Raw genomic sequence first — 22018 nt, 5'->3', positions numbered from 1 at the left:
GGGGAGAAGCACTTTCATTGAAAGTGGTTGCCAAGCTTCCAAAAATTACGAGTCTCCAGAAATCTCAGCAACTATTTTTTCACCCAAACAGGATGATACTTTCAGGTAAAGATCAGTACACTAAGCCCACTTGGTTCCCCAAATTTCGTTCTTCTATGTTGAAGCGTTCGTTTCCAGTAACAGTTTGAATTTTGGCGTTTCACTCTGTTTTCTCCTATACTGATAGATGTATTTGGAACTCTAAATCAAACACGGTTTGTGCTAGCTTCTTGAAAGTTGACACAATAAAGCAGTTTCACGTTCTATCTCTATGTTCTCTTTCCTCCTGATGTAGCCCTAAGCAGTGAATGGGGAGAAACACTTTCATTGAAAGGGGTTGCCAAGCTTCCAAAAATTACGAGTCTCCAGAAATCTCAGCAACTATTTTTTCACCCAAACTGGATGATACTTTCAGGTAATGATCAGTACACTAAGCCCACTTGGTTCCCCAAATTTCGTTCTTCTATGTTGAAGCGTTCGTTTCCAGTAACAGTTTGAATTTTGGCGTTTCACTCTGTTTTCTCCTATACTGATAGATGTATTTGGAACTCTAAATCAAACACGGTTTGTGCTAGCTTCTTGAAACTTGACACAATAAAGCAGTTTCACGTTCTATCTCTATGTTCTGTTTCCTCTTGATGTAGCCCTAAGCATTGACTGGGGAGAAACACTTTCATTGAAAGGGGTTGCCAAGCTTCCAAAAATTACTAGTCTCCAGAAATCTCAGCAACTATTTCTTCAGCCAAACTGGATGACACTTTCAGGTAATGATCAGTACTCTAAGCCCACTTGGTTCCGCAAATTTCGAAATTGTATGTTGAAGCGTTCGTTTCCAGTAACAGTTTGAATTTTGGCGTTTCACTCTGTTTTCTCCTATACTGATAGATGTATTTGGAACTCTAAATCAAACACGGTTTGTGCTAGCTTCTTGAAAGTTGACACAATATAGCAGTTTCACGTTCTATCTCTATGTTCTCTTTCCTCCTGATGTAGCCCTAAGCAGTGAATGGGGAGAAACACTTTCATTGAAAGGGGTTGCCAAGCTTCCAAAAATTACGAGTCTCCAGAAATCTCAGCAACTATTTTTTCACCCAAACTGGATGATACTTTCAGGTAATGATCAGTACACTAAGCCCACTTGGTTCCCCAAATTTCGTTCTTCTATGTTGAAGCGTTCGTTTCCAGTAACAGTTTGAATTTTGGCGTTTCACTCTTTTTCTCCTATACTGATAGATGTATTTGGAACTCTAAATCAAACACGGTTTGTGCTAGCTTCTTGAAACTTGACACAATAAAGCAGTTTCACGTTCTTTCTCTATGTTCTGTTTTCTTTTGATGTAGCCCTAAGCAGTGACTGGGGAGAAACACTTTCATTGAAAGGGGTTGCCAAGCTTCCAAAAATTACTAGTCTCCAGAAATCTCAGCAACTATTTCTTCAGCCAAACTGGATGACACTTTCAGGTAATGATCAGTACACTAAGCCCACTTGGTTCCGCAAATTTCGAAATTGTATGTTGAAGCGTTCGTTTCCAGTAACAGTTTGAATTTTGGCGTTTCACTCTGTTTTCTCCTATACTGATAGATGTATTTGGAACTCTAAATCAAACACGGTTTGTGCTAGCTTCTTGAAACTTGACACAATAAAGCAGTTTCACGTTCTTTCTCTATGTTCTGTTTCCTCCTGATGTAGCCCTAAGCAGTGACTGGGGAGAAACACTTTCATTGAAAGGGGTTGCCAAGCTTCCAAAAATTATGAGTCTCCAGAAATCTCAGCAACTGTTTCTTCAGCCAAACTGGATGACACTTTCAGGTAATGATCAGTACACTAAGCCCACTTGGTTCCCCAAATTTCGAAATTTTATTTTGAAGCATTCGTTTCCAGTGATAGTTTGAATTTTGGCGTTTCACTCTGTTTTCTCCTATACTGATAGATGTATTTGGAACTCTAAATCAAACACGGTTTGTGCTAGCTTCTTGAAACTTGACACAATAAATCAGTTTCACGTTCTTTCTCTATGTTCTGTTTCCTCTTGATGTAACCCTCAACTGTGACTGGGGAGAAGCACTTTCATTGAAAGTGGCTGCCAAGCTTCCAAAAATTACGAGTCTCCAGAAATCTCAGCAACTATTTTTTCACCCAAACTGGATGATACTTTCAGGTAATGATCAGTACACTAAGCCCACTTGGTTCCCCAAATTTCGTTCTTCTATGTTGAAGCGTTCGTTTCCAGTAACAGTTTGAATTTTGGCGTTTCACTCTGTTTTCTCCTATACTGATAGATGTATTTGGAACTCTAAATCAAACACGGTTTGTGCTAGCTTCTTGAAACTTGACACAATAAAGCAGTTTCACGTTCTTTCTCTATGTTCTGTTTCCTCCTGATGTAGCCCTAAGCAGTGACTGGGGAGAAACACTTTCATTGAAAGGGGTTGCCAAGCTTCCAAAAATTACTAGTCTCCAGAAATCTCAGCAACTATTTCTTCAGCCAAACTGGATGACACTTTCAGGTAATGATCAGTACACTAAGCCCACTTGGTTCCGCAAATTTCGAAATTGTATGTTGAAGCGTTCGTTTCCAGTAACAGTTTGAATTTTGGCGTTTCACTCTGTTTTCTCCTATACTGATAGATGTATTTGGAACTCTAAATCAAACACGGTTTGTGCTAGCTTCTTGAAACTTGACACAATAAAGCAGTTTCACGTTCTATCTCTATGTTCTGTTTCCTCTTGATCTAGCCCTAAGCAGTGAATGGGGAGAAACACTTTCATTGAAAGGGGTTGCCAAGCTTCCAAAAATTACGAGTCTCCAGAAATCTCAGCAACTATTTTTTCACCCAAACTGGATGATACTTTCAGGTAATGATCAGTACACTAAGCCCACTTGGTTCCCCAAATTTCGTTCTTCTATGTTGAAGCGTTCGTTTCCAGTAACAGTTTGAATTTTGGCGTTTCACTCTGTTTTCTCCTATACTGATAGATGTATTTGGAACTCTAAATCAAACACGGTTTGTGCTAGCTTCTTGAAACTTGACACAATAAAGCAGTTTCACGTTCTTTCTCTATGTTCTGTTTCCTCCTGATGTAGCCCTAAGCAGTGACTGGGGAGAAACACTTTCATTGAAAGGGGTTGCCAAGCTTCCAAAAATTACGAGTCTCCAGAAATCTCAGCAACTGTTTCTTCAGCCAAACTGGATGACACTTTCAGGTAATGATCAGTACACTAAGCCCACTTGGTTCCCCAAATTTCCAAATTTTATTTTGAAGCGTTCGTTTCCAGTGACAGTTTGAATTTTGGCGTTTCACTCTGTTTTCTCCTATACTGATAGATGTATTTGGAACTCTAAATCAAACACGGTTTGTGCTAGCTTCTTGAAACTTGACACAATAAATCAGTTTCACGTTCTTTCTCTATGTTCTGATTCCTCTTGATGTAACCCTCAACTGTGACTGGGGAGAAGCACTTTCATTGAAAGTGGTTGCCAAGCTTCCAAAAATTACGAGTCTCCAGAAATCTCAGCAACTATTTTTTCACCCAAACAGGATGATACTTTCAGGTAAAGATCAGTACACTAAGCCCACTTGGTTCCCCAAATTTCGTTCTTCTATGTTGAAGCGTTCGTTTCCAGTAACAGTTTGAATTTTGGCGTTTCACTCTGTTTTCTCCTATACTGATAGATGTATTTGGAACTCTAAATCAAACACGGTTTGTGCTAGCTTCTTGAAAGTTGACACAATATAGCAGTTTCACGTTCTATCTCTATGTTCTCTTTCCTCCTGATGTAGCCCTAAGCAGTGAATGGGGAGAAACACTTTCATTGAAAGGGGTTGCCAAGCTTCCAAAAATTACGAGTCTCCAGAAATCTCAGCAACTATTTTTTCACCCAAACTGGATGATACTTTCAGGTAATGATCAGTACACTAAGCCCACTTGGTTCCCCAAATTTCGTTCTTCTATGTTGAAGCGTTCGTTTCCAGTAACAGTATGAATTTTGGCGTTTCACTCTGTTTTCTCCTATACTGATAGATGTATTTGGAACTCTAAATCAAACACGGTTTGTGCTAGCTTCTTGAAACTTGACACAATAAAGCAGTTTCACGTTCTATCTCTATGTTCTGTTTCCTCTTGATGTAGCCCTAAGCAGTGAATGGGGAGAAACACTTTCATTGAAAGGGGTTGCCAAGCTTCCAAAAATTACGAGTCTCCAGAAATCTCAGCAACTATTTTTTCACCCAAACTGGATGATACTTTCAGGTAATGATCAGGACACTAAGCCCACTTGGTTCCCCAAATTTCGTTCTTCTATGTTGAAGCGTTCGTTTCCAGTAACAGTTTGAATTTTGGCGTTTCACTCTGTTTTCTCCTATACTGATAGATGTATTTGGAACTCTAAATCAAACACGGTTTGTGCTAGCTTCTTGAAACTTGACACAATAAAGCAGTTTCACGTTCTTTCTCTATGTTCTGTTTCCTCCTGATGTAGCCCTAAGCAGTGACTGGGGAGAAACACTTTCATTGAAAGGGGTTGCCAAGCTTCCAAAAATTACGAGTCTCCAGAAATCTCAGCAACTGTTTCTTCAGCCAAACTGGATGACACTTTCAGGTAATGATCAGTACACTAAGCCCACTTGGTTCCGCAAATTTCGAAATTTTATTTTGAAGCGTTCGTTTCCAGTGACAGTTTGAATTTTGGCGTTTCACTCTGTTTTCTCCTATACTGATAGATGTATTTAGAACTCTAAATCAAACAGGGTTTGTGCTAGCTTCTTGAAACTTGATACAATAAAGCAGTTTCACGTTCTATCTCTATGTTCTGTTTCTTCTTGATGTAGCCCTAAGCAGTGAATGGGGAGAAACACTTTCATTGAAAGGGGTTGCCAAGCTTCCAAAAATTACGAGTCTCCAGAAATCTCAGCAACTATTTCTTCACCCAAACTGGATGATACTTTCAGGTAATGATCAGTACACTAAGCCCACTTGGCTCCCCAAATTTCCTTCTTCTATGTTGAAGCGTTCGTTTCCAGTAACAGTTTGAATTTTGGCGTTTCACTCTGTTTTCTCCTATACTGATAGATGTATTTGGAACTCTAAATCAAACACGGTTTGTGCTAGCTTCTTGAAACTTGACACAATAAATCAGTTTCACGTTCTATCTCTATGTTCTGTTTCCTCTTGATGTAACCCTCAACAGTGACTGGGGAGAAGCACTTTCATTGAAAGTCGTTGCCAAGCTTCCAAAAATTACGAGTCTCCAGAAATCTCAGCAACTATTTTTTCACCCAAACTGGATGATACTTTCAGGTAAAGATCAGTACACTAAGCCCACTTGGTTCCCCAAATTTTGTTCTTCTATGTTGAAGCGTTCGTTTCCAGTAACAGTTTGAATTTTGGCGTTTCACTCTGTTTTCTCCTATACTGATAGATGTATTTGGAACTCTAAATCAAACACGGTTTGTGCTAGCTTCTTGAAAGTTGACACAATATAGCAGTTTCACGTTCTATCTCTATGTTCTGTTTCCTCCTGATGTAGCCCTAAGCAGTGAATGGGGAGAAACACTTTCATTGAAAGGGGTTGCCAAGTTTCCAAAAATTGCGAGTCTCCAGAAATCTCAGCAACTATTTTTTCACCCAAACTGGATGATACTTTCAGGTAATGATCAGTACACTAAGCCCACTTGGTTCCCCAAATTTCGTTCTTCTATGTTGAAGCGTTCGTTTCCAGTAACAGTTTGAATTTTGGCGTTTCACTCTGTTTTCTCCTATACTGATAGATGTATTTGGAACTCTAAATCAAACACGGTTTGTGCTAGCTTCTTGAAACTTGACACAATAAAGCAGTTTCACGTTCTATCTCTATGTTCTGTTTCCTCTTGATGTAGCCCTAAGCAGTGAATGGGGAGAAACACTTTCATTGAAAGGGGTTGCCAAGCTTCCAAAAATTACGAGTCTCCAGAAATCTCAGCAACTATTTTTTCACCCAAACTGGATGATACTTTCAGGTAATGATCAGTACACTAAGCCCACTTGGTTCCCCAAATTTCCTTCCTCTATGTTGAAACGTTCGTTTCCAGTAACAGTTTGAATTTTGGCATTTCACTCTGTTTTCACCTATACTGATAGATGTATTTGGAACTCTAAATCAAACACGGTTTGTGCTAGCTTCTTGAAACTTGACACAATAAATCAGTTTCACGTTCTATCTCTATGTTCTGTTTCCTCTTGATGTAACCCTCAACAGTGACTGGGGAGAAGCACTTTCATTGAAAGTGGTTGCCAAGCTTCCAAAAATTACGTGTCTCCAGAAATCTCAGCAACTATTTTTTCACCCAAACTGGATGATACTTTCAGGAAAAGATCAGTACACTAAGCCCACTTGGTTCCCCAAATTTCGTTCTTCTATGTTGAAGCGTTCATTTCCAGTAACAGTTTGAATTTTGGCGTTTCACTCTGTTTTCTCCTATACTGATAGATGTATTTGGAACTCTAAATCAAACACGGTTTGTGCTAGCTTCTTGAAACTTGACACAATATAGCAGTTTCACCTTCTATCTCTATGTTGTGTTTCCTCCTGATGTAGCCCTAAGCAGTGACTGGGGAGAAACACTTTCATTGAAAGGGGTTGCCAAGCTTCCAAAAATTACGAGTCTCCAGAAATCTCAGCAACTATTTTTTCACCCAAACAGGATGATACTTTCAGGTAAAGATCAGTACACTATGCCCACTTGGTTCCCCAAATTTCGTTCTTCTATGTTGAAGCGTTCGTTTCCAGTAACAGTTTGAATTTTGGCGTTTCACTCTGTTTTCTCCTATACTGATAGATGTATTTGGAACTCTAAATCAAACACAGTTTGTGCTAGCTTCTTGAAAGTTGACACAATATAGCAGTTTCACGTTCTATCTCTATGTTCTCTTTCCTCCTGATGTAGCCCTAAGCAGTGAATGGGGAGAAACACTTTAATTGAAAGGGGTTGCCAAGCTTCCAAAAATTACGAGTCTCCAGAAATCTCAGCAACTATTTTTTCACCCAAACTGGATGATACTTTCAGGTAATGATCAGTACACTAAGCCCACTTGGTTCCCCAAATTTCGTTCTTCTATGTTGAAGCGTTCGTTTCCAGTAACAGTTTGAATTTTGGCGTTTCACTCTGTTTTCTCCTATACTGATAGATGTATTTGGAACTCTAAATCAAACACGGTTTGTGCTAGCTTCTTGAAACTTGACACAATAAAGCAGTTTCACGTTCTTTCTCTATGTTCTGTTTCCTTTTGATGTAGCCCTAAGCAGTGACTGGGGAGAAACACTTTCATTTAAAGGGGTTGCCAAGCTTCCAAAAATTACTAGTCTCCAGAAATCTCAGCAACTATTTCTTCAGCCAAACTGGATGACACTTTCAGGTAATGATCAGTACACTAAGCCCACTTGGTTCCGCAAATTTCGAAATTGTATGTTGAAGCGTTCGTTTCCAGTAACAGTTTGAATTTTGGCGTTTCACTCTGTTTTCTCCTATACTGATAGATGTATTTGGAACTCTAAATCAAACACGGTTTGTGCTAGCTTCTTGAAACTTGACACAATAAATCAGTTTCACGTTCTATCTCTATGTTCTGTTTCCTCTTGATGTTACCCTCAACAGTGACTGGGGAGAAGCACTTTCATTGAAAGTCGTTGCCAAGCTTCCAAAAATTACGAGTCTCCAGAAATCTCAGCAACTATTTTTTCACCCAAAAAGGATGATACTTTCAGGTAAAGATCAGTACACTAAGCCCACTTGGTTCCCCAAATTTCGTTCTTCTATGTTGAAGCGTTCGTTTCCAGTAACAGTTTGAATTTTGGCGTTTCACTCTGTTTTCTCCTATACTGATAGATGTATTTGGAACTCTAAATCAAACACGGTTTGTGCTAGCTTCTTGAAAGTTGACACAATATAGCAGTTTCACGTTCTATCTCTATGTTCTCTTTCCTCCTGATGTAGCCCTAAGCAGTGAATGGGGAGAAACACTTTAATTGAAAGGGGTTGCCAAGCTTCCAAAAATTACGAGTCTCCAGAAATCTCAGCAACTATTTTTTCACCCAAACTGGATGATACTTTCAGGTAATGATCAGTACACTAAGCCCACTTGGTTCCCCAAATTTCGTTCTTCTATGTTGAAGCGTTCGTTTCCAGTAACAGTTTGAATTTTGGCGTTTCACTCTGTTTTCTCCTATACTGATAGATGTATTTGGAACTCTAAATCAAACACGGTTTGTGCTAGCTTCTTGAAACTTGACACAATAAAGCAGTTTCACGTTCTTTCTCTATGTTCTGTTTCCTTTTGATGTAGCCCTAAGCAGTGACTGGGGAGAAACACTTTCATTGAAAGGGGTTGCCAAGCTTCCAAAAATTACTAGTCTCCAGAAATCTCAGCAACTATTTCTTCAGCCAAACTGGATGACACTTTCAGGTAATGATCAGTACACTAAGCCCACTTGGTTCCGCAAATTTCGAAATTGTATGTTGAAGCGTTCGTTTCCAGTAACAGTTTGAATTTTGGCGTTTCACTCTGTGTTCTCCTATACTGATAGATGTATTTGGAACTCTAAATCAAACACGGTTTGTGCTAGCTTCTTGAAACTTGACACAATAAAGCAGTTTCACGTTCTATCTCTATGTTCTGTTTCCTCTTGATGTAGCCCTAAGCAGTGAATGGGGAGAAACACTTTCATTGAAAGGGGTTGCCAAGCGTCCAAAAATTACGAGTCTCCAGAAATCTCAGCAACTATTTTTTCACCCAAACTGGATGATACTTTCAGGTAATGATCAGTACACTAAGCCCACTTGGTTCCCCAAATTTCGTTCTTCTATGTTGAAGCGTTCGTTTCCAGTAACAGTTTGAATTTTGGCGTTTCACTCTGTTTTCTCCTATACTGATAGATGTATTTGGAACTCTAAATCAAACATGGTTTGGCTAGCTTCTTGAAACTTGACACAATAAAGCAGTTTCACGTTCTTTCTCTATGTTCTGTTTCCTTTTGATGTAGCCCTAAGCAGTGACTGGGGAGAAACACTTTCATTGAAAGGGGTTGCCAAGCTTCCAAAAATTACTAGTCTCCAGAAATCTCAGCAACTATTTCTTCAGCCAAACTGGATGACACTTTCAGGTAATGATCAGTACACTAAGCCCACTTGGTTCCGCAAATTTCGAAATTGTATGTTGAAGCGTTCGTTTCCAGTAACAGTTTGAATTTTGGCGTTTCACTCTGTTTTCTCCTATACTGATAGATGTATTTGGAACTCTAAATCAAACACGGTTTGTGCTAGCTTCTTGAAACTTGACACAATAAATCAGTTTCACGTTCTATCTCTATGTTCTGTTTCCTCTTGATGTAACCCTCAACAGTGACTGGGGAGAAGCACTTTCATTGAAAGTCGTTGCCAAGCTTCCAAAAATTACGAGTCTCCAGAAATCTCAGCAACTATTTTTTCACCCAAACAGGATGATACTTTCAGGTAAAGATCAGTACACTAAGCCCACTTGGTTCCCCAAATTTCGTTCTTCTATGTTGAAGCGTTCGTTTCCAGTAACAGTTTGAATTTTGGCGTTTCACTCTGTTTTCTCCTATACTGATAGATGTATTTGGAACTCTAAATCAAACACGGTTTGTGCTAGCTTCTTGAAAGTTGACACAATATAGCAGTTTCACGTTCTATCTCTATGTTCTCTTTCCTCCTGATGTAGCCCTAAGCAGTGAATGGGGAGAAACACTTTAACTGAAAGGGGTTGCCAAGCTTCCAAAAATTACGAGTCTCCAGAAATCTCAGCAACTATTTTTTCACCCAAACTGGATGATACTTTCAGGTAATGATCAGTACACTAAGCCCACTTGGTTCCCCAAATTTCGTTCTTCTATGTTGAAGCGTTCGTTTCCAGTAACAGTTTGAATTTTGGCGTTTCACTCTGTTTTCTCCTATACTGATAGATGTATTTGGAACTCTCAATCAAACACGGTTTGTGCTAGCTTCTTGAAACTTGACACAATAAAGCAGTTTCACGTTCTTTCTCTATGTTCTGTTTCCTTTTGATGTAGCCCTAAGCAGTGACTGGGGAGAAACACTTTCATTGAAAGGGGTTGCCAAGCTTCCAAAAATTACTAGTCTCCAGAAATCACAGCAACTATTTCTTCAGCCAAACTGGATGACACTTTCAGGTAATGATCAGTACACTAAGCCCACTTGGTTCCGCAAATTTCGAAATTGTATGTTGAAGCGTTCGTTTCCAGTAACAGTTTGAATTTTGGCGTTTCACTCTGTGTTCTCCTATACTGATAGATGTATTTGGAACTCTAAATCAAACACGGTTTGTGCTAGCTTCTTGAAACTTGACACAATAAAGCAGTTTCACGTTCTATCTCTATGTTCTGTTTCCTCTTGATGTAGCCCTAAGCAGTGAATGGGGAAAAACACTTTCATTGAAAGGGGTTGCCAAGCGTCCAAAAATTACGAGTCTCCAGAAATCTCAGCAACTATTTTTTCACCCAAACTGGATGATACTTTCAGGTAATGATCAGTACACTAAGCCCACTTGGTTCTCCAAATTTCGTTCTTCTATGTTGAAGCGTTCGTTTCCAGTAACAGTTTGAATTTTGGCGTTTCACTCTGTTTTCTCCTATACTGATAGATGTATTTGGAACTCTAAATCAAACACGGTTTGTGCTAGCTTCTTGAAAGTTGACACAATATAGCAGTTTCACGTTCTATCTCTATGTTCTCTTTCCTCCTGATGTAGCCCTAAGCAGTGAATGGGGAGAAACACTTTAATTGAAAGGGGTTGCCAAGCTTGCAAAAATTACGAGTCTCCAGAAATCTCAGCAACTATTTTTTCACCCAAACTGGATGATACTTTCAGGTAATGATCAGTACACTAAGCCCACTTGGTTCCCCAAATTTCGTTCTTCTATGTTGAAGCGTTCGTTTCCAGTAACAGTTTGAATTTTGGCGTTTCACTCTGTTTTCTCCTATACTGATAGATGTATTTGGAACTCTAAATCAAACACGGTTTGTGCTAGCTTCTTGAAACTTGACACAATAAAGCAGTTTCACGTTCTTTCTCTATGTTCTGTTTCCTTTTGATGTAGCCCTAAGCAGTGACTGGGGAGAAACACTTTCATTGAAAGGGGTTGCCAAGCTTCCAAAAATTACTAGTCTCCAGAAATCTCAGCAACTATTTCTTCAGCCAAACTGGATGACACTTTCAGGTAATGATCAGTACACTAAGCCCACTTGGTTCCGCAAATTTCGAAATTGTATGTTGAAGCGTTCGTTTCCAGTAACAGTTTGAATTTTGGCGTTTCACTCTGTGTTCTCCTATACTGATAGATGTATTTGGAACTCTAAATCAAACACGGTTTGTGCTAGCTTCTTGAAACTTGACACAATAAAGCAGTTTCACGTTCTATCTCTATGTTCTGTTTCCTCTTGATGTAGCCCTAAGCAGTGAATGGGGAGAAACACTTTCATTGAAAGGGGTTGCCAAGCGTCCAAAAATTACGAGTCTCCAGAAATCTCAGCAACTATTTTTTCACCCAAACTGGATGATACTTTCAGGTAATGATCAGTACACTAAGCCCACTTGGTTCCCCAAATTTCGTTCTTCTATGTTGAAGCGTTCGTTTCCAGTAACAGTTTGAATTTTGGCGTTTCACTCTGTTTTCTCCTATACTGATAGATGTATTTGGAACTCTAAATCAAACACGGTTTGTGCTAGCTTCTTGAAACTTGACACAATAAAGCAGTTTCACGTTCTTTCTCTATGTTCTGTTTCCTCCTGATGTAGCCCTAAGCAGAGACTGGGGAGAAACACTTTCATTGAAAGGGGTTGCCAAGCTTCCAAAAATTACGAGTCTCCAGAAATCTCAGCAACTGTTTCTTCAGCCAAACTGGATGACACTTTCAGGTAATGATCAGTACACTAAGCCCACTTGGTTCCCCAAATTTCGAAATTTTATTTTGAAGCGTTCGTTTCCAGTGACAGTTTGAATTTTGGCGTTTCACTCTGTTTTCTCCTATACAGATAGATGTATTTGGAACTCTAAATCAAACATGGTTTGGCTAGCTTCTTGAAACTTGACACAATAAAGCAGTTTCACGTTCTTTCTCTATGTTCTGTTTCCTTTTGATGTAGCCCTAAGCAGTGACTGGGGAGAAACACTTTCATTGAAAGGGGTTGCCAAGCTTCCAAAAATTACTAGTCTCCAGAAATCTCAGCAACTATTTCTTCAGCCAAACTGGATGACACTTTCAGGTAATGATCAGTACACTAAGCCCACTTGGTTCCGCAAATTTCGAAATTGTATGTTGAAGCGTTCGTTTCCAGTAACAGTTTGAATTTTGGCGTTTCACTCTGTTTTCTCCTATACTGATAGATGTATTTGGAACTCTAAATCAAACACGGTTTGTGCTAGCTTCTTGAAACTTGACACAATAAATCAGTTTCACGTTCTATCTCTATGTTCTGTTTCCTCTTGATGTAACCCTCAACAGTGACTGGGGAGAAGCACTTTCATTGAAAGTCGTTGCCAAGCTTCCAAAAATTACGAGTCTCCAGAAATCTCAGCAACTATTTTTTCACCCAAACAGGATGATACTTTCAGGTAAAGATCAGTACACTAAGCCCACTTGGTTCCCCAAATTTCGTTCTTCTATGTTGAAGCGTTCGTTTCCAGTAACAGTTTGAATTTTGGCGTTTCACTCTGTTTTCTCCTATACTGATAGATGTATTTGGAACTCTAAATCAAACACGGTTTGTGCTAGCTTCTTGAAAGTTGACACAATATAGCAGTTTCACGTTCTATCTCTATGTTCTCTTTCCTCCTGATGTAGCCCTAAGCAGTGAATGGGGAGAAACACTTTAACTGAAAGGGGTTGCCAAGCTTCCAAAAATTACGAGTCTCCAGAAATCTCAGCAACTATTTTTTCACCCAAACTGGATGATACTTTCAGGTAATGATCAGTACACTAAGCCCACTTGGTTCCCCAAATTTCCTTCCTCTATGTTGAAACGTTCGTTTCCAGTAACAGTTTGAATTTTGGCATTTCACTCTGTTTTCACCTATACTGATAGATGTATTTGGAACTCTAAATCAAACACGGTTTGTGCTAGCTTCTTGAAACTTGACACAATAAATCAGTTTCACGTTCGATCTCTATGTTCTGTTTCCTCTTGATGTAACCCTCAACAGTGACTGGGGAGAAGCACTTTCATTGAAAGTGGTTGCCAAGCTTCCAAAAATTACGTGTCTCCAGAAATCTCAGCAACTATTTTTTCACCCAAACTGGATGATACTTTCAGGAAAAGATCAGTACACTAAGCCCACTTGGTTCCCCAAATTTCGTTCTTCTATGTTGAAGCGTTCATTTCCAGTAACAGTTTGAATTTTGGCGTTTCACTCTGTTTTCTCCTATACTGATAGATGTATTTGGAACTCTAAATCAAACACGGTTTGTGCTAGCTTCTTGAAACTTGACACAATATAGCAGTTTCACCTTCTATCTCTATGTTGTGTTTCCTCCTGATGTAGCCCTAAGCAGTGACTGGGGAGAAACACTTTCATTGAAAGGGGTTGCCAAGCTTCCAAAAATTACGAGTCTCCAGAAATCTCAGCAACTATTTTTTCACCCAAACAGGATGATACTTTCAGGTAAAGATCAGTACACTATGCCCACTTGGTTCCCCAAATTTCGTTCTTCTATGTTGAAGCGTTCGTTTCCAGTAACAGTTTGAATTTTGGCGTTTCACTCTGTTTTCTCCTATACTGATAGATGTATTTGGAACTCTAAATCAAACACAGTTTGTGCTAGCTTCTTGAAAGTTGACACAATATAGCAGTTTCACGTTCTATCTCTATGTTCTCTTTCCTCCTGATGTAGCCCTAAGCAGTGAATGGGGAGAAACACTTTAATTGAAAGGGGTTGCCAAGCTTCCAAAAATTACGAGTCTCCAGAAATCTCAGCAACTATTTTTTCACCCAAACTGGATGATACTTTCAGGTAATGATCAGTACACTAAGCCCACTTGGTTCCCCAAATTTCGTTCTTCTATGTTGAAGCGTTCGTTTCCAGTAACAGTTTGAATTTTGGCGTTTCACTCTGTTTTCTCCTATACTGATAGATGTATTTGGAACTCTAAATCAAACACGGTTTGTGCTAGCTTCTTGAAACTTGACACAATAAAGCAGTTTCACGTTCTTTCTCTATGTTCTGTTTCCTTTTGATGTAGCCCTAAGCAGTGACTGGGGAGAAACACTTTCATTTAAAGGGGTTGCCAAGCTTCCAAAAATTACTAGTCTCCAGAAATCTCAGCAACTATTTCTTCAGCCAAACTGGATGACACTTTCAGGTAATGATCAGTACACTAAGCCCACTTGGTTCCGCAAATTTCGAAATTGTATGTTGAAGCGTTCGTTTCCAGTAACAGTTTGAATTTTGGCGTTTCACTCTGTTTTCTCCTATACTGATAGATGTATTTGGAACTCTAAATCAAACACGGTTTGTGCTAGCTTCTTGAAACTTGACACAATAAATCAGTTTCACGTTCTATCTCTATGTTCTGTTTCCTCTTGATGTTACCCTCAACAGTGACTGGGGAGAAGCACTTTCATTGAAAGTCGTTGCCAAGCTTCCAAAAATTACGAGTCTCCAGAAATCTCAGCAACTATTTTTTCACCCAAAAAGGATGATACTTTCAGGTAAAGATCAGTACACTAAGCCCACTTGGTTCCCCAAATTTCGTTCTTCTATGTTGAAGCGTTCGTTTCCAGTAACAGTTTGAATTTTGGCGTTTCACTCTGTTTTCTCCTATACTGATAGATGTATTTGGAACTCTAAATCAAACACGGTTTGTGCTAGCTTCTTGAAAGTTGACACAATATAGCAGTTTCACGTTCTATCTCTATGTTCTCTTTCCTCCTGATGTAGCCCTAAGCAGTGAATGGGGAGAAACACTTTAATTGAAAGGGGTTGCCAAGCTTCCAAAAATTACGAGTCTCCAGAAATCTCAGCAACTATTTTTTCACCCAAACTGGATGATACTTTCAGGTAATGATCAGTACACTAAGCCCACTTGGTTCCCCAAATTTCGTTCTTCTATGTTGAAGCGTTCGTTTCCAGTAACAGTTTGAATTTTGGCGTTTCACTCTGTTTTCTCCTATACTGATAGATGTATTTGGAACTCTAAATCAAACACGGTTTGTGCTAGCTTCTTGAAACTTGACACAATAAAGCAGTTTCACGTTCTTTCTCTATGTTCTGTTTCCTTTTGATGTAGCCCTAAGCAGTGACTGGGGAGAAACACTTTCATTGAAAGGGGTTGCCAAGCTTCCAAAAATTACTAGTCTCCAGAAATCTCAGCAACTATTTCTTCAGCCAAACTGGATGACACTTTCAGGTAATGATCAGTACACTAAGCCCACTTGGTTCCGCAAATTTCGAAATTGTATGTTGAAGCGTTCGTTTCCAGTAACAGTTTGAATTTTGGCGTTTCACTCTGTGTTCTCCTATACTGATAGATGTATTTGGAACTCTAAATCAAACACGGTTTGTGCTAGCTTCTTGAAACTTGACACAATAAAGCAGTTTCACGTTCTATCTCTATGTTCTGTTTCCTCTTGATGTAGCCCTAAGCAGTGAATGGGGAGAAACACTTTCATTGAAAGGGGTTGCCAAGCGTCCAAAAATTACGAGTCTCCAGAAATCTCAGCAACTATTTTTTCACCCAAACTGGATGATACTTTCAGGTAATGATCAGTACACTAAGCCCACTTGGTTCCCCAAATTTCGTTCTTCTATGTTGAAGCGTTCGTTTCCAGTAACAGTTTGAATTTTGGCGTTTCACTCTGTTTTCTCCTATACTGATAGATGTATTTGGAACTCTAAATCAAACATGGTTTGGCTAGCTTCTTGAAACTTGACACAATAAAGCAGTTTCACGTTCTTTCTCTATGTTCTGTTTCCTTTTGATGTAGCCCTAAGCAGTGACTGGGGAGAAACACTTTCATTGAAAGGGGTTGCCAAGCTTCCAAAAATTACTAGTCTCCAGAAATCTCAGCAACTATTTCTTCAGCCAAACTGGATGACACTTTCAGGTAATGATCAGTACACTAAGCCCACTTGGTTCCGCAAATTTCGAAATTGTATGTTGAAGCGTTCGTTTCCAGTAACAGTTTGAATTTTGGCGTTTCACTCTGTTTTCTCCTATACTGATAGATGTATTTGGAACTCTAAATCAAACACGGTTTGTGCTAGCTTCTTGAAACTTGACACAATAAATCAGTTTCACGTTCTATCTCTATGTTCTGTTTCCTCTTGATGTAACCCTCAACAGTGACTGGGGAGAAGCACTTTCATTGAAAGTCGTTGCCAAGCTTCCAAAAATTACGAGTCTCCAGAAATCTCAGCAACTATTTTTTCACCCAAACAGGATGATACTTTCAGGTAAAGATCAGTACACTAAGCCCACTTGGTTCCCCAAATTTCGTTCTTCTATGTTGAAGCGTTCGTTTCCAGTAACAGTTTGAATTTTGGCGTTTCACTCTGTTTTCTCCTATACTGATAGATGTATTTGGAACTCTAAATCAAACACGGTTTGTGCTAGCTTCTTGAAACTTGACACAATAAATCAGTTTCACGTTCTATCTCTATGTTCTGTTTCCTCTTGATGTTACCCTCAACAGTGACTGGGGAGAAGCACTTTCATTGAAAGTCGTTGCCAAGCTTCCAAAAATTACGAGTCTCCAGAAATCTCAGCAACTATTTTTTCACCCAAAAAGGATGATACTTTCAGGTAAAGATCAGTACACTAAGCCCACTTGGTTCCCCAAATTTCGTTCTTCTATGTTGAAGCGTTCGTTTCCAGTAACAGTTTGAATTTTGGCGTTTCACTCTGTTTTCTCCTATACTGATAGATGTATTTGGAACTCTAAATCAAACACGGTTTGTGCTAGCTTCTTGAAAGTTGACACAATATAGCAGTTTCACGTTCTATCTCTATGTTCTCTTTCCTCCTGATGTAGCCCTAAGCAGTGAATGGGGAGAAACACTTTAATTGAAAGGGGTTGCCAAGCTTCCAAAAATTACGAGTCTCCAGAAATCTCAGCAACTATTTTTTCACCCAAACTGGATGATACTTTCAGGTAATGATCAGTACACTAAGCCCACTTGGTTCCCCAAATTTCGTTCTTCTATGTTGAAGCGTTCGTTTCCAGTAACAGTTTGAATTTTGGCGTTTCACTCTGTTTTCTCCTATACTGATAGATGTATTTGGAACTCTAAATCAAACACGGTTTGTGCTAGCTTCTTGAAACTTGACACAATAAAGCAGTTTCACGTTCTTTCTCTATGTTCTGTTTCCTTTTGATGTAGCCCTAAGCAGTGACTGGGGAGAAACACTTTCATTGAAAGGGGTTGCCAAGCTTCCAAAAATTACTAGTCTCCAGAAATCTCAGCAACTATTTCTTCAGCCAAACTGGATGACACTTTCAGGTAATGATCAGTACACTAAGCCCACTTGGTTCCGCAAATTTCGAAATTGTATGTTGAAGCGTTCGTTTCCAGTAACAGTTTGAATTTTGGCGTTTCACTCTGTGTTCTCCTATACTGATAGATGTATTTGGAACTCTAAATCAAACACGGTTTGTGCTAGCTTCTTGAAACTTGACACAATAAAGCAGTTTCACGTTCTATCTCTATGTTCTGTTTCCTCTTGATGTAGCCCTAAGCAGTGAATGGGGAGAAACACTTTCATTGAAAGGGGTTGCCAAGCGTCCAAAAATTACGAGTCTCCAGAAATCTCAGCAACTATTTTTTCACCCAAACTGGATGATACTTTCAGGTAATGATCAGTACACTAAGCCCACTTGGTTCCCCAAATTTCGTTCTTCTATGTTGAAGCGTTCGTTTCCAGTAACAGTTTGAATTTTGGCGTTTCACTCTGTTTTCTCCTATACTGATAGATGTATTTGGAACTCTAAATCAAACATGGTTTGGCTAGCTTCTTGAAACTTGACACAATAAAGCAGTTTCACGTTCTTTCTCTATGTTCTGTTTCCTTTTGATGTAGCCCTAAGCAGTGACTGGGGAGAAACACTTTCATTGAAAGGGGTTGCCAAGCTTCCAAAAATTACTAGTCTCCAGAAATCTCAGCAACTATTTCTTCAGCCAAACTGGATGACACTTTCAGGTAATGATCAGTACACTAAGCCCACTTGGTTCCGCAAATTTCGAAATTGTATGTTGAAGCGTTCGTTTCCAGTAACAGTTTGAATTTTGGCGTTTCACTCTGTTTTCTCCTATACTGATAGATGTATTTGGAACTCTAAATCAAACACGGTTTGTGCTAGCTTCTTGAAACTTGACACAATAAATCAGTTTCACGTTCTATCTCTATGTTCTGTTTCCTCTTGATGTAACCCTCAACAGTGACTGGGGAGAAGCACTTTCATTGAAAGTCGTTGCCAAGCTTCCAAAAATTACGAGTCTCCAGAAATCTCAGCAACTATTTTTTCACCCAAACAGGATGATACTTTCAGGTAAAGATCAGTACACTAAGCCCACTTGGTTCCCCAAATTTCGTTCTTCTATGTTGAAGCGTTCGTTTCCAGTAACAGTTTGAATTTTGGCGTTTCACTCTGTTTTCTCCTATACTGATAGATGTATTTGGAACTCTAAATCAAACACGGTTTGTGCTAGCTTCTTGAAAGTTGACACAATATAGCAGTTTCACGTTCTATCTCTATGTTCTCTTTCCTCCTGATGTAGCCCTAAGCAGTGAATGGGGAGAAACACTTTAACTGAAAGGGGTTGCCAAGCTTCCAAAAATTACGAGTCTCCAGAAATCTCAGCAACTATTTTTTCACCCAAACTGGATGATACTTTCAGGTAATGATCAGTACACTAAGCCCACTTGGTTCCCCAAATTTCGTTCTTCTATGTTGAAGCGTTCGTTTCCAGTAACAGTTTGAATTTTGGCGTTTCACTCTGTTTTCTCCTATACTGATAGATGTATTTGGAACTCTCAATCAAACACGGTTTGTGCTAGCTTCTTGAAACTTGACACAATAAAGCAGTTTCACGTTCTTTCTCTATGTTCTGTTTCCTTTTGATGTAGCCCTAAGCAGTGACTGGGGAGAAACACTTTCATTGAAAGGGGTTGCCAAGCTTCCAAAAATTACTAGTCTCCAGAAATCACAGCAACTATTTCTTCAGCCAAACTGGATGACACTTTCAGGTAATGATCAGTACACTAAGCCCACTTGGTTCCGCAAATTTCGAAATTGTATGTTGAAGCGTTCGTTTCCAGTAACAGTTTGAATTTTGGCGTTTCACTCTGTGTTCTCCTATACTGATAGATGTATTTGGAACTCTAAATCAAACACGGTTTGTGCTAGCTTCTTGAAACTTGACACAATAAAGCAGTTTCACGTTCTATCTCTATGTTCTGTTTCCTCTTGATGTAGCCCTAAGCAGTGAATGGGGAAAAACACTTTCATTGAAAGGGGTTGCCAAGCGTCCAAAAATTACGAGTCTCCAGAAATCTCAGCAACTATTTTTTCACCCAAACTGGATGATACTTTCAGGTAATGATCAGTACACTAAGCCCACTTGGTTCTCCAAATTTCGTTCTTCTATGTTGAAGCGTTCGTTTCCAGTAACAGTTTGAATTTTGGCGTTTCACTCTGTTTTCTCCTATACTGATAGATGTATTTGGAACTCTAAATCAAACACGGTTTGTGCTAGCTTCTTGAAAGTTGACACAATATAGCAGTTTCACGTTCTATCTCTATGTTCTCTTTCCTCCTGATGTAGCCCTAAGCAGTGAATGGGGAGAAACACTTTAATTGAAAGGGGTTGCCAAGCTTCCAAAAATTACGAGTCTCCAGAAATCTCAGCAACTATTTTTTCACCCAAACTGGATGATACTTTCAGGTAATGATCAGTACACTAAGCCCACTTGGTTCCCCAAATTTCGTTCTTCTATGTTGAAGCGTTCGTTTCCAGTAACAGTTTGAATTTTGGCGTTTCACTCTGTTTTCTCCTATACTGATAGATGTATTTGGAACTCTAAATCAAACACGGTTTGTGCTAGCTTCTTGAAACTTGACACAATAAAGCAGTTTCACGTTCTTTCTCTATGTTCTGTTTCCTTTTGATGTAGCCCTAAGCAGTGACTGGGGAGAAACACTTTCATTGAAAGGGGTTGCCAAGCTTCCAAAAATTACTAGTCTCCAGAAATCTCAGCAACTATTTCTTCAGCCAAACTGGATGACACTTTCAGGTAATGATCAGTACACTAAGCCCACTTGGTTCCGCAAATTTCGAAATTGTATGTTGAAGCGTTCGTTTCCAGTAACAGTTTGAATTTTGGCGTTTCACTCTGTGTTCTCCTATACTGATAGATGTATTTGGAACTCTAAATCAAACACGGTTTGTGCTAGCTTCTTGAAACTTGACACAATAAAGCAGTTTCACGTTCTATCTCTATGTTCTGTTTCCTCTTGATGTAGCCCTAAGCAGTGAATGGGGAGAAACACTTTCATTGAAAGGGGTTGCCAAGCGTCCAAAAATTACGAGTCTCCAGAAATCTCAGCAACTATTTTTTCACCCAAACTGGATGATACTTTCAGGTAATGATCAGTACACTAAGCCCACTTGGTTCCCCAAATTTCGTTCTTCTATGTTGAAGCGTTCGTTTCCAGTAACAGTTTGAATTTTGGCGTTTCACTCTGTTTTCTCCTATACTGATAGATGTATTTGGAACTCTAAATCAAACACGGTTTGTGCTAGCTTCTTGAAACTTGACACAATAAAGCAGTTTCACGTTCTTTCTCTATGTTCTGTTTCCTCCTGATGTAGCCCTAAGCAGAGACTGGGGAGAAACACTTTCATTGAAAGGGGTTGCCAAGCTTCCAAAAATTACGAGTCTCCAGAAATCTCAGCAACTGTTTCTTCAGCCAAACTGGATGACACTTTCAGGTAATGATCAGTACACTAAGCCCACTTGGTTCCCCAAATTTCGAAATTTTATTTTGAAGCGTTCGTTTCCAGTGACAGTTTGAATTTTGGCGTTTCACTCTGTTTTCTCCTATACAGATAGATGTATTTGGAACTCTAAATCAAACATGGTTTGGCTAGCTTCTTGAAACTTGACACAATAAAGCAGTTTCACGTTCTTTCTCTATGTTCTGTTTCCTTTTGATGTAGCCCTAAGCAGTGACTGGGGAGAAACACTTTCATTGAAAGGGGTTGCCAAGCTTCCAAAAATTACTAGTCTCCAGAAATCTCAGCAACTATTTCTTCAGCCAAACTGGATGACACTTTCAGGTAATGATCAGTACACTAAGCCCACTTGGTTCCGCAAATTTCGAAATTGTATGTTGAAGCGTTCGTTTCCAGTAACAGTTTGAATTTTGGCGTTTCACTCTGTTTTCTCCTATACTGATAGATGTATTTGGAACTCTAAATCAAACACGGTTTGTGCTAGCTTCTTGAAACTTGACACAATAAATCAGTTTCACGTTCTATCTCTATGTTCTGTTTCCTCTTGATGTAACCCTCAACAGTGACTGGGGAGAAGCACTTTCATTGAAAGTCGTTGCCAAGCTTCCAAAAATTACGAGTCTCCAGAAATCTCAGCAACTATTTTTTCACCCAAACAGGATGATACTTTCAGGTAAAGATCAGTACACTAAGCCCACTTGGTTCCCCAAATTTCGTTCTTCTATGTTGAAGCGTTCGTTTCCAGTAACAGTTTGAATTTTGGCGTTTCACTCTGTTTTCTCCTATACTGATAGATGTATTTGGAACTCTAAATCAAACACGGTTTGTGCTAGCTTCTTGAAAGTTGACACAATATAGCAGTTTCACGTTCTATCTCTATGTTCTCTTTCCTCCTGATGTAGCCCTAAGCAGTGAATGGGGAGAAACACTTTAACTGAAAGGGGTTGCCAAGCT

The sequence above is a fragment of the Spermophilus citellus genome, assembly GCF_964194105.1.
Source record: "Spermophilus citellus genome assembly, chromosome: 3".
Classification (NCBI taxonomy): Eukaryota; Metazoa; Chordata; class Mammalia; order Rodentia; family Sciuridae; genus Spermophilus; species Spermophilus citellus.
This window is presented reverse-complemented; position numbering follows the sequence as displayed.